The sequence below is a fragment of the Pongo pygmaeus genome, chromosome 1 (assembly GCF_028885625.2).
Source record: "Pongo pygmaeus isolate AG05252 chromosome 1, NHGRI_mPonPyg2-v2.0_pri, whole genome shotgun sequence".
Classification (NCBI taxonomy): domain Eukaryota; kingdom Metazoa; phylum Chordata; class Mammalia; order Primates; family Hominidae; genus Pongo; species Pongo pygmaeus.
The window spans coordinates 203,156,090-203,170,141 of NC_072373.2; the positions used below are offsets into that span (position 1 = coordinate 203,156,090).

At 41.2% G+C, this 14,052-nt stretch overlaps 1 pseudogene; it reads right to left on the reverse strand.

The window, feature by feature from the left end:
* Positions 1-8,120: 8,120 nt before the first annotated feature.
* Positions 8,121-8,220, reverse strand: LOC129023183 (U6 spliceosomal RNA; annotated as a pseudogene).
* Positions 8,221-14,052: the final 5,832 nt, after the last annotated feature.

Here is a 14,052-nt window from a genome sequence, read left to right on the forward strand (position 1 = left end):
GAGTCTTGCTCTGCCGCCCAGGCTGGAGTGCAGTGGTGCGACCTTGGCTCGCTGTAACTTCCACCTCCTGAGCAATTCTCCTGCCTCAGCCTCCCGAGTAGCTGGGATTACAGGCATCCGCCACATACCCAGCCAATTTTTTTGTATTTTTAGTAGAGACGGGGTTTCACCAAGTGATCAAAATTATTTTTTGAATAAAGAACACACTTTTATGTCTTTTAAATAATTTTTTACCTGGAACACTTTTTTTCTTTCTTTTCTTTTTTTTTTTTTTGAGACAGAGTTTCACCCTTGTTGCCCAGGCTGGAGTGCAATGGCGCGATCTCAGCTCACTGCAACCTCCGCCTCCCAGGTTCAAGTGATTCTCTTGCCTCAGCCTCCCAAGTAGCTGGGATTACAGGCTCTGTAATAAGCTGAGTCTGGCACAGTCAGAGTAAGTAAGGACTTTGGCATTTACTTAGAAGCTATTGGAGGTATTTGAGCAGAGAAGTAACACATCTATCTGCCCAGTGGAGCAAGGTTAGAAGTAGGGAGATCAGTTAGGAGTCAATTGCAATAACCCAGGTGTATTAGGGTTCTATCAGTGAAGCAGAACCATTGGAAGTTATATAGAATAAGGGATTTATTATAGGGATGTGATCTGATGCAGTTGTGGATGCTGGTTAAACAGTTTACGCACAGCTGTTTCTTGTGGATCTGGTATTGGACTAGAAGTCATCAGGGCAGGTAACTGGAAAGGAAAAATGGACATGAAAAGGGGGAGGATAAGGTCAAAATGGAACCCATGAAAACAAACTAGATCTCCTATTGGTCTCTCCCTACCCCTAAGCCTCCAAGTTTGATGATGACCTACAGGAGAAGCTGATGACCTTCATCAATATATATCTAGCCCAGGAGTTTTGGAAGCTGAAGGTAGAAGTCCAGGGGGAGATGGAGTGGCTTTGGGCCCAGCTGCTGCCTCACACCAACAAGGGGAGTCAGCAGATTAATGAAACCACACATAAACTTCAGTAGCATCTGACTCTATGTTGGCTTTCCAATTGCAAACATGGCTACATCTGAACGTCTTCTTTCTAAATTGTGTCCTCATCTTCTTCTGGTGGCAAATTCTCCCCCAAAACTACACAGGAAAGGGATTTCTAAGAAACATAGTTCCATCTTAGCTAAATTGACTACCAAGCCCACTATGTCAGGTGAGAAATTAAGATGGCTTGGACCAGAGTATCAGCAACAGGGGTGTGAGAAGTGTTTTGTGAAAGTTGTCAGAATCAAAATAAAGTCACCCATTTTGATTTAAAAACCCTGACAAATGGAGATGGGGAAGGCCAAAAAGGGAGTTTTCTTATGCACAAATGCCTGATAATAAGAAATATCACAGAAGACTCTGCAAAAACCACATACTTGCACAAAGGCCACCACAAACTTATATACACACAAAAATATATCCACGAGAACATCTGTCAACTGCTGTCCAACCTCAGACTAGCATCACCCTTGTTATTAATATTTGATCATTGTAATCAAGGATAATTATCTCGGCCTGGCACAGTGGCTCACGCCTGTAATCCCAGCACTTTGGGAGGCTGAGGCAGGCGGATCACCTGAGGTCAGAAGTTCGAGACCAACCTGGCCAACATGGTGAAACCCTGTCTCCACTAAAAATACAAAAATTAGCCGGGCATGGTGGTGTGCACTTGTAATCCCAGCTACTTGGGAAGCTGAGGCAGGATAATTGCTTGAACCCGGGAGACAGAGTTTGCAGTGAGTTGAGATCGAGCCACTGCACTCCAGCCTGGATGACAGAGTGAGACACTGTCTCAAAAAAAAAAAAAAAAAAGAAAGAAAAGAAAAGAAAATCAGATCCAGGATCAGGTAAAAAGTGCAGAGTGCAGAGTTGCAAAAGATTCTAAATGAACAGATTTGGTAGGTCTCCTGTGTCAAAGTCAAGGCACTGATAGGGAAAAAGTAGGACCCTGAGACCAGGGATAGGAGCGTTATGATGGACAAACCTAAGAATCTTTATCTTACAAATTCTCCTGAGTTCTGGGTGGCAGAAGCAGCCCCTTCCCTCTTGCCAGGGAAGAACAATTTTCTCTTGACTCATGTGAGGAAATGATTTCATGTGAACCAGGTGCTTCATAAGATGGCATTTGTTCTTCTTAAGACTTGTTTCCATCACACTGTCAAATAACTGAGGTCAATTCCTAGGAGATCCTGAATGTGGAAATTTGCTTATTGGTCTCAGGATAAATAAGCTACACCTCAAAGGACGTGAAAGACTAGTGAATATATATGGAAATAATTTCAGGATTTTTAGGCATGGTGGTGAGGATAGGGAAGCAGGAAGAATATAAGATTGGCTAATGGGGAATATATTGACATAAACCACTCTTCAGTAACTCAGGCTTCAGTATTCTTGCAAGAATGCCTAGAGCTGGTCTCTGGTAGATAGTTTCCAAAGATGGCCACTATCAAATTCTTCCCTCCCTGTGTGTACATGCCACTCCCCACATCAAGAGATGGAGTCTATTTTCCCCCATCCTTAAATCTGCAAACACTTATTAAGCCTAAACCAGACAGCAGAATTGTGAGACGTAATAAATTGCTGTTGTTTTAAGTCCTTAAACTTGGGTGGTTTGTTAATTTGCAATAGATAATTGAAATATAGTCTTAATAGTTTGCAAGGATGTTTCTTAGAGCTTGGGCTGGATGATGACCTACAATAAATGAGCTTAATATACTAGAATTCCCATGGTAGCGTTTTTGTTTTTTTTATTGAGACGCAGTCTTGCTCCGTTGCCCAGGCTGGAGTGCAGTGACGTGATCTTGGCTCATTGCAACCTCCGCCTCCTGGGTTCAAGCAATTCTCCTGCCTCAGCCTCCCGAGTAGCTGGGATTACAGGTGCCTGCCACCATGCCTGGCTAATTTTTGTGTTTTTTCAGTAGAGACGGGGTTTCACCTTGTTGGCCGGGCTGGTCTCGAACTCCTGACCTTGTGATCTGCCCACCTCGGCCTCCCAACCATGGTAGAGTGTTTAAGAAGAGGTAAGAAAGTTCAGGAAGGTAGGACTATAAGACCCAAGAACTCAGCACCAGACTGTGTTCTTTAGGAAGGCCCAGAGGATATTCTTTTCACTAAGACAATAAGTTCACTGTAAGGGAACACCAGCATCTTTGAGTAGCTCAGTGATGTCTGTCTTCAGTACTCTCGGATTAAAAGTAAGAAGCACTACCATGGAACTGAGATCCTAATTATCAATCCTAATGTTCAGATTCCAGAATGGCAGAGGTGACATCAAGACCAGGTGAATATAATTACTGTTAAAGGCAGCAGTCCCAGAGTGGCAGTGAGTGTGCCTTGACAGTCAAGGATCCATACGCTGATTATGGGAATGGGATACAGCTAACTGGATGGTCCTCGATTTTTATTTTTATTTTTTAAAATAAAGTTCTGGCAACCAGAAGACTGACATTAGCTGCTGCTACACTGGAAAATTCTGGTCCCTCATCTAGATTTTTAAATTTTTTTCATTTTTTTTTTCTTGCTCTGACACCCAGGCTGGAGTGCAGTGGCGCCATTATAGCTCACTGCAGCCTCAAACTCCTGGGCTCAAGCGATCCTCTCTCCTCATCCACTGCACCCAGCTAGATTCCTGACCAAAATTCACAGGACCAGAACCACTTAAATATAGGGTGACCATACCCCCTTAAGGAATGACTCTGTAATCATACCATCATTATATACAGTAAATATCCTTCCAATCCTTCCCCAGAGGGCTGATCTGCTGCCATTTACACTGTTCACTGAAAAAGAAGACTATCTAGAATTTTCAAAGAGCATTATAGAATCTGTGCTGTCATGGAAACTAGAAAACAAAATACCATCATCACTTCCTGATTAGAATAGGAGCTAAGGGAGGCCAGGTGATAGATGGAATTGACCTTAAGTCCAATGAGTCTCATAGAAATTAACAGAATCCTCTTACAATGTCGTGACCTGTGGAGTAGAAGCTATTATGATAGGAAGAGCCAAGTGGGATCCCGAAACTACCTGTATTAGTCAGTGTTCTCCAAAGACAGTGCCAATAGAATGTGTATATTTATGTGTGTGTGTGTGTATACATCTGTATACGTGTATATATACAGTCATGTGCCACATAATGATGTTTCAGTCAATGACAGACTGCATATATAGCATTGGCCCCATAAGATTATGATACAGTATTTTTACTGTACCTTTTATATGTTTAGATATGTTTAGATACACAAATACTTAACATTGTGTTACAACTGCCTACAGTATTCAGTACAGTTACATGCTGTACAGGTTTGTACTCTATGAGCAACAGGCCATACCATACAGCCTAGGTGTGTAGTAGACTCTACCATCTAGGTTTGTGTAAGTACAATCTCTGACGTTCGCACAATGACGAAATCACCTAATGACACATTTCTTAGGACATATTCTTGTCGCTCTGTGACACATGACGGTATATATATAGAGAGAGGTTTTTTTTTTTTTTTTTGAGATGGAGTCTCGCTCTGTAGCCCAGGCTGGAGTGCAGTAGTGTCATCTTGGCTCACTGCAAGCTCTGCCTCCCAGGTTCATGCCATTCTCCTGCCTCAGCCTCCCCAGTAGCTGGGACTACAGGCGCCCGCCACCACGCCCGGCTAATTTTTTGTATTTTTAGTAGAGATGGGGTTTCACTGCGTTAGCCAGGATGGTCTCGATTTCCTGACCTCGTGATCCGCCCGCCTCAGCCTCCCAAAGTGCTGGGATTATAGGCATGAGCCACTGTGCCCAGCCATAAATACTTCTCCAACTCTCTATTGGAAGGCTGTCAATGGTGAGTTGTGTCCAGAGCAAGAGAGGGCTGTTGTGATATTGTGAAATATGTTTTTGGTCTTCATTCCTGTTTCCTGGCATACAACTCCCCAAATCCTTGGAATTTCCAAAGTGATGTCTTTTTATATGCTAATAATTGACTGGTGGCTAGCAGCTGCTAAGTAGCTTCAGGATGGAGGCTGGTGACCAGAAATACCTAGGCAGGATTACAGAGTTGAGACTTTCAGCATCACCCCCCTACCCTATGGGGAGGGCAGAGGGGCTGAAGGTTAAGTTGATCACCAGTGGCCAATGGTTTAATCAATCATGCCTACATCATGAAGCCTTCATAAAAAAAAAAAACAAAAGGAGGCCAGTATGGTGGTTCATGCCTGTAATCCAGCACTTTGGGATGCTGAGGTGGGAGGATCACTTGAGCCCAGGAGTTCAAGACCAGCCTGGGCAACATAGGGAGACCTCCTTTCTACAATACAATACAATACAATACAATACAATACAATACAATACAATAATAAAATAAAATAATTAGCTGAGTGTGATGTATCTATAGTCCCAGCTACTTGAAAGGCTGAGGTGGGAGAATCACTTTAGCCTGGGAGGTAAAGGCTGTAGTGAGCCAAGATCATGCCACTATACTCCATCCTGGGTGACAGAGCAAGACCCAGTCTCAAAAACAAAACAAACAAACAAATAAACCTAAAAAAACAGGGTTTGGAGAGCTTCTGGATAGCTGAACACATGGAGGTTCATGGAAGGTGTGTGCCCAGGAAGGGCCTAGGAGCTCTGTACCCTTTCCCTCATTTCTCATCCTCATTTCATCTGTATCTTTTGTAATATCCTTTATAAAAAAATTGATAAACATAACTGTTTCCCTGAGTTATGTGAGCTGCTCCAGCAAGTTAATTGAACCCAAAGAGGGGATCATGGAGACCCCAACTTGAAGCCAATCCATTAGAAGTTCTGGAGGCTAGACTTGTGACTGGCTGGGGGAGCTTGAGGAATGAGCCCTAAACCTGTGAGATCTGATGCTATATTCAGAGGTGTTTGAACCAGAATGACTCCCTCTTGAATAGGAGCTGGGTAAAATGAGGCTGAGACCTGCTGGGGTACATTCTCAGAAGGTTAGGCATTCTTAGTCACAGGATGAGACAAGAGGCCAGCATGAGATACAAATCACAAAGACCCCGCTGATAAAACAGGATGCAGTAAAGAAGCCAGCCAAAACCTGCCAAAACCAAGATGGCAACGAGAGTAACCTCTGGTCATCCTCATGCTCATTATACGTTAATCATAATGCATTAGCATGCTAAAAGACACTCCCACCAGCACCATGACAGTTTACAAATGCCATGGCAATGTCTAGAAGTTATCCTACATGGTCTAAAAGTTAGAGGGGTGTGGTGGCTCATGCCTGTAATCTCAGCACTTTGGGATGCCGAGGCAGGTGGATCACCTGAGGTCAGGAGTTTGAGACTAGCCTGGCCAACATGGTGAAACCCCATCTCTACTAAAAATACAATATTAGCTGGCTGTGGTGGTGTGTGCCTGTAATCCCAGCTACACAGGAAGCTGAGACAGGAGAGTCACTTGAACCCGGGAGGCAGAGGTTGCAGTGAGCAGAGACTGTGCCACTGCACTCCAGCCTGGGTGACAGAGTGAGACTCAGTCCCAAAAAATAAAGTAAAATAAAATAAAATAGGCCAGGTGCAGTGGCTCATGCCTGTAATCCCAGCACTTTGGGAGGCCAAGGCAGGTGGATCACGAGGTTAGGAGTTTGAGACCAGCCTGGCCAACATGGTGAAACCTCATCTCTACTAAAAATACAAAAATTAGCTGGGTTTGGTGGCACATGCCTGTAGTCCCAGCTACTTGGGAGGCTGAGGCAGGAGAATCACTTGAACCCGGGAGGCGGAGGTTGCAGTGAGCCTAGACTGTGCCATTGCACTCCAACCTGGGCGACAGAGCAAGACTCCCTCTCAAAAAAAATAATAAATAAATAAATAAATAATAAAATAAAAGTAAAAGGAACTCTCAGTTCCAGGAAATCCCCGCCCCCTTCCTGGAAAACTAATGAATAATCCACCCCTTGTTTAGCATATGATCAAGAAATAACCATAAAAATAGCCAAGCAGCAGCCTTCAGGGCTGCTCTGCCTATGGAGTAGCCATTCTTTTGTTTCTTTACTTCTCTAATAAACTTGCTTTCAGTATAAAAATGAGACTCTTGCTGGGTGCAGTGGCTCATGCCTCTAATCCCAGCACCTTGGGAAGCCGAGGTGGGCACATCATGAGGTCAAGAGATTGAGATCATCCTGGCCAACATGGTGAAACCCTGTCTCTACTAAAAATACAAAAATTAGCTGGGCATGCTGGTGTGCGCCTCTAGTCCCAGCTACTTGGGAGGCTGAGGCAGAAGAATCGCTTGAACACAGGAGGCAGAGGTTGCAGTGAGCCGAGATTGCACCACTGCACTCCAGCCTGGTGACAGAGCGAGACTCTGTCAAAAAAAAAAAAAAAAAAAAAAAGCTGGGGTGTGGTGGCTCACACCTGTAATCCCAGCACTTTGGGAGGCTGAGGCAGGCGAATCACCTGAGGTCAGGAGTTGGAGACCATCCTGGCCAACATGGTGAAAGCCCGTCTCTACTAAATATATAAAAATTAGCTGGGCATGGTGGCAGGCACCTGTAATCCCAGCTATTTGGGAGGCTGAGGCAGGAGAATCGCTTGAACCTGGGAGGCAGAGGTTGCAGTGCGCCGAGATTGTGCCATTGCACTCTAGCCTGGGGGACAAGAGGGAGACTTCATCTCAAAAAAAAAAAAAAAAAGAGAGACTCTTAATTTTGGGGGTCTATTTTGCCTTCCAACTGTGCCTACTTCTTAAGCCCTAAAAAGTGCATGCTTTCCTGGCCCTATTCTCAAAGGGCTCCACTCTAAAGCCAGTAAAACAATTAAGTCACTTAAAAACTGGCAAATGAAAAACTCTTACAACTACTGGATCTTCTTCTGTCTGTTCAGCTGTATTTATGTGTCATGTGCGATGTTTCACTACCAAAGTATATTAAAGAGCTCTGATTAATCGGCTTAAAAATAATAAATACTTAAATAAATATTTTGTCAGAAAAATAACAATTTTAATGCCTCTTAGTTCACATGACTTTAGTAATTTTGGAAAAAAGACAGTTTTAAAGATTATTGGTAAATTAAAATATCTTCAAGATTAAGACATTTGGTCTAAAAAAGGCAAGTGAGATATCAGGTTTGCTAAATGCTTTATTTTTTAATATAAATACTTCATGAATTTGTGTGTCATCCTTGCACAGGGGCCTGCTAATCTTCTCTGTATCTTTCCAATTTTAGTATTGTGCTGCCAAAGCAAGTACTGCTAAATGCTTTAAGGTCATAAATTGCTTCTTTGACTTTGAAAATTGTTCAGTTTACCTGCTTTGGAGCCATTAGATTTTAGGGAAGACTTGGGGATATATGGATTTAGCCATGCTCCCTAGCTGTGCTGGAAAGAGTTGGACCTTATCTTCACTTCTGTCTGGTATCCTAGGTTCCACACCTGGTACATAATTAAAATTGCTTACTTACCAGGTTTTTCACCAAAAATAAAAGTTGCTAAGAGTTAACATTCTAACACATGTAATCAAGACTACTGAAGAAACAGTTTACATGCAAGGTGTGTAAGGAAAGTAAAATATGTTTCTGGTAAAAAATTATAAGAAGGCATGGGAATGTGGGGTTTTTTGGTCTGGTTTAAAGGATTAAAGGATTGTTTTATGTTAGGTAGGATAAAGCTGAAGGTTTGGCCAAGTTATGGAAGGTTTGTGAAAGATTAATCTTGTAAAAATTCTGTGTGTGAACCTATTGGTCAAAATTAAAGGGATATTATTTAATTATTCAGCTTTTCTATAAATCAAACATTGAAATAAAAGCACAACAGGGTTTTCTTACACTGTTGATCTGCTTTTTAACAGAAAATTATAAAAGATTATAACAGGTTTATGAGAATCTTACCTTATGGTCAAACTGATTAAGATTGGGTAGATTTGTGTATAAGGTCTTGTTTAAAATTGGGTTTGATATTAATTGTATACTAATGCAGAGGTGAAATTTGGCTTTCTCTCCTGAACAGGATCTTTATGGAATATTGAAAAAGTGAAAGATTTGTGTTTGCCTTTTAAACAAACTACAAGAAAAAGGAGAGAAAATAGATTATTTGGAAAGCTAAGTCTTTCCTCTATCAATGAGTAAAAGTTTTCAATTTTTAAACATCTTTGAGTTATCATATTGGCTAAACGAATGGCCTATGGTGACCTGAAATTCTATTTTATCAGTATTTTAAACTTTTGATATTTGACAAACTCCAAAATCAAATTATAAATTGTATATTTTTATGATTAGATTAATCGTTTAGATATTAGGTCTCCCTAAAGCTCAAAAACGACATATTTGCCTTATTTTGTATACTAAAATTATACAGGAAGCATTGTCAAATGTGAAATGGTGTTTGGATTTCTTTGGGCTGTATTTGTATAAATATATTATTGGTATGTGTTCCAAAATTATGGGAAACCCCTTTAATTCTGATAAGACATATTTTACATTATCAGTAATAATTATAATTGTTATATAAAATTGTTGTATGCCACAGAAGCAACCCAAATTCCTAGTTAATTGTGTCTTTAACTGTGGCTGCCCTAAGACTTTGTCATCCACAGACAATTGTTGTCTTGTTTTGACCCTTTTTAAAGGGTGGTTTATAATCAGCTATAGGACTGACAAGTACTCTTAAATGCAGCTCTCTGCTAACTTTGGAAAGTGTGCCATTAAAATAGAGAGAAGGAATTTACAAGACTTTCTTGGAAAACTAATGTAATTATAAATATCAAGCAAAACAGGAATTAATTGCATAGACTAAACTAATAGAAGACCAAAATAATCTTTTTATGATGTTTTACTTAAAATGTTGCTCATCCTTTCTGTTTTGTTTTTCAGAGTCAAGAAAACTTTTCTTTTGAGCTATCTACAGTTTTTAACAATTGAACAAAGTATACTCCTATGGGCAAAACTTTGAGCATATTTCTTTCTCTCTACTTGATTTTACCAGAATTTGGAAACTATTTGTGAGTATTCTTAACTTATGGCACTATAGTTATTTGCATAAGTGTAATAAGAATCTGTTTTATTTTATAACAGGACACAATTGGAGACACTGATTATTTTACCAAGGCTTTGACTGGGATGGTGTGCTTTCAGATACAGACAGCTTTAAAGAATCAAAGCCGACTTACAGAGTCAAAAAAAAAGAAAATGCCCCTTGAGAAAACTAGCCTTATACCTTGTCTATGCAATCCCTGTACAGGGTTCCTGATCTGTAGTAAGTAAAGAATGTCACTTTCTGACAAGCCCAGGAACCCCAAATTATCTTGAGACCTGGAGAGGAATTCACCCAACTCATACAGGTATTTTCGGGAATAGACAGATAAATTCTTGGCTGGGCTCAAGGCTTTAAAAAGTCTAATCTAAGATTACTTATGGAATAAAGTTCCATCAAAGCCAATTTTAAAAGGAGCCTATATAGCAAATAATTATTCTTACTGCACTTTATATAAATAATCAGGACAAGTATAATAAGACTAAAGCTTATTTTGCAAACAAATCAGTCCTACCATGACTTGTTTTTAATGAAAATGGGGACTGGAGAGAAAAAAATTATGTTTCAAAAACTTCTGTACATCTGTTATTAGATTCTAATCTCATCTTTGTTTTTGAGGGTTTTTTTTTTTTTTATATTTAGACTGACCCTACTTATTCCTGTAAATCAACCAGTGATCTCTGGCTGCTGCTCAAAAGAAAAGAGGGAAATAGGTAATGTAAAAATCTAGATCAGTATTCTAATTCTGGTCATGTATTGGAATCAGCTAGTGATCCCCTAACAACTTGGTTCCAACAACAGTCCAGTTCATGAAAAGCCTTCTTATTCAGTCTACTGGGATAATTTTACTTATTTCCTTTACTGCTGTGGAATATATTGCTGTTGTACTATTTTGTAGATACACAAAATAAGGCTACTCAACATTTTCTTAAATTGAACATTTATTGTCTTTCACATAGCACCTTTTGTCAGAACAGAAGGTGATGTCTGGAAGAGTTATGAATGGTCTTCACCATAACTGACTGAGCTCTTCTCTACCCTGAATACAAAAGACCCTAATAATTAGGCAAAAATATTATCTCCCCTATTCAGCCTGAAGAAGTTACAGAGGATAGATCTACAACCCTCTACAACCCTTAGGCTTAAGAGTCCCCTCGTAAAAGGGAGGGGGGAAATATGTCAAAGGTGTTCGAACAAGAGCAATTCCATCTTGAACAGGGGCTAGAGAAAATAAGGGTGGGACCTGCTGGGCTGCTTTCCTACGAGGTTTGGCATTGTTAGTCACAGGATGAGAGAGGAGGTCAATACAAGATACGGGTCACAAAGACACTACTGATCCCACTGGTAAAACAGGATGCAGTAAAGAAGCTGGCCAAAACCTGCCAAAACCAAGATGGCAACGAAAGTGACCTCTGGTTGTCCTCACTGTTCATTATATGTTAATTATAATGCATTAGCATGCTAAAAGACACTCCCACCAGTGTCATAACAGTTTACAGATGCCATGTCAACGTCTGGAAGCTACCCTATATGGTCTAAAAGGAAGAGGAACCCTCAGTTCTGGGAAATCCCCACCCCTTTCTCAGAAAACTAATGAATACCTCACCCCTTGTTTAGCATATGATCAAGAAATAACTATAAAAATAGCCACCCAGTGGCCCTCAGAGAGTAGCCATTCTTTTGCTTCTTCTTAACGAACTTGCTTTCACTTTACTCTGTGGACTTGCCCCAAATTCTTTCTTGCATAAGATCCAACAAGAACCCTCTCAGGGTCTGGATCAGGACCCCTTTCTGATAACACTATCTCCGAGTAGATAGTGTCTGAATTGAATCAGAGGACACCCAACTGGTGACTGCTGCTTGGTGTGTGGGAAAATCCTCACGTACAAATTTGGTCACAAAAGTCTTCTGTGTTGATTGTTGTTGTTAAGTGAGATAATAGAACAGACACATTGACTGTTGTTTCCCCCCACCCTGGCAGAGCTGGTGTCACGGAAGTGGGATTTGCTAGAATGGCCTAGGCTGATGGAAAGTTGTGGTTTGGGAAGAGAAAGGATAAAAGAGTGCGGAGTGAGGAACTTTTGATCCCTGAGTAGCCATGTGGTCACCCATGGCTTAGAGCCGCAGCTGTGCTGTGCTCAGTTACTAAAGATAAAAGTTACGAATGGAATTTAGAGACAGAACCACCTCCTGGAGAGTTGATTCACTGGCTGCATAAGGAAATGCAAACTAATAAGCAAAAAGAAAAATATTCTTGTTTACTGTTAACTATAATAGCTAAAATGAAATTGAAAGAGAGTGCTGTGTCAGACCTTGGTGCTAAACCAAGTTCAGATTTCAGTGAGTCTGAGCTTCAGCTACTAGCCTCCAAACTGATGCCCAAGGGAAAACTTATGCAGGGAAAGAGAAAATAACTCAGAACTGGGTTACCAAGAAGACAGTCAATGTAGGGGAAGGGCAAAACCAAGTCACTATAGACTAGAGGGTACGATGTGAAGGAATTGTTCCATTTTGTAGATTACTATCTTCAGCTTCCTGAGGAATCATTACTAAGATGGATTGCAAGAGTAACTAGATTTCAAGTGCTGCAGAATGGAAGAGCATGTTGAGGTTGACGCAGGATCCACAGCTCACCACAGAACAATTGCAGGTGGCTATACATGACCCACACACAAACAGGAGGTTATTCCTGAGGGAACAGCCAGCCCGGTAGATTGGATAAAAGCCACTGTAAAATTTGTTCACCCTGAGAAGGGAGACTCTCCTGAAGGAGCTCAAAGAACTTCACCCAAAAATAAGGCTCCCTCTGGTATAATGAGGATTTTTAATTTTTAATTAAAGGCCTTTCGAGATGCACAGCCACTAGAAGAGACTTTCCCCCTATCTATATAAAGACTGGATGGATTCTCCAAGAACAATTGTTTTTCCTTCCACTCCGTGTTATTTCATTATGTATTACAGAAATGAAGACCGAGAATGTAAGCACATTCTTGAACAGGCCCATTCACAAGATAATATCTCTTTCAGGCTCATTCACTTTCCAAGAGAACCATTTACAAGTTTGTTGTTGTCATGGTTGTTGTTGTTTTTGAGACGGAGTGTCTCTCTGCTGCGCAGGCTGGAGTGCAGTGATGCATTCATAGCTCACTGTAACCTCAAACTCCCGGATTCAAGGGGAGCCTCCTGACTATGGGTATGCACCACCAAGCCCAGCGAATTTTAAAAGTTTTTGTACAGATACGGTCTCACTGTGTTGCCCAGGCTGGTCTTGAACTCCTAGCCTCAAGCAGTCCTCCTGCTTTGACCTCCCAAAGTGTCAAAATTAAGGTGTGAGCCACCATGTCCAGCCCATTTATAAGTTAATCTCTATTCCTCCGTCCCCATCCATTCATTCTCCCTAGTAATCATTTATTGTCCCTCAACAGAATTACCTATATTCCCCATCTCCCCTATCCCCTCTGAAATAAAGCTATAGAAGTACTTGGGCCTTATTGGGATTTGGGTAATCACTCTGTGATTTTCCCTCATGCACACATTAATACATTTGTATGACATTTCTCTATTAATCTGCATTTTGTGGGTTGACTTTACAGTGATCCTTGAGAGGGCAAAGGAGAAGTTTTTCCCTTCGCCCCTACACTCCCTATAAATGTCAAATGAAACACCCCAGATGAAGCAGTTGATCGGTTTCATATGCAAGCCATGTGGAGCTGGCTTTACAATGACCAGGGATTCACCCGCTGAGGATGCCTGTATGGCAGATGCACCTGACAGCAATAACTTAACTGAAGCATACCCTGAGAATGATCCTAGGGTCTAAGAAGAATGTGTGTTCAGAGTCCTGAGCTAAGGAATCTGGGAGTGGCCAACCCAGAGTTTCGCTCCTTATCTATGAAGGACATCTGAGCCCCTGGCTCATTCCTTGGAACACGGGCCATACAGGGGATGGAGTCCCTTTTTGTGGATTAAATGGAGGTTGCTGGGTAGACGTTGCTAGGTGGAAGGTGCTAAGTGAAAATACTGTATCAACTGCATGTCTTTTATAAAAG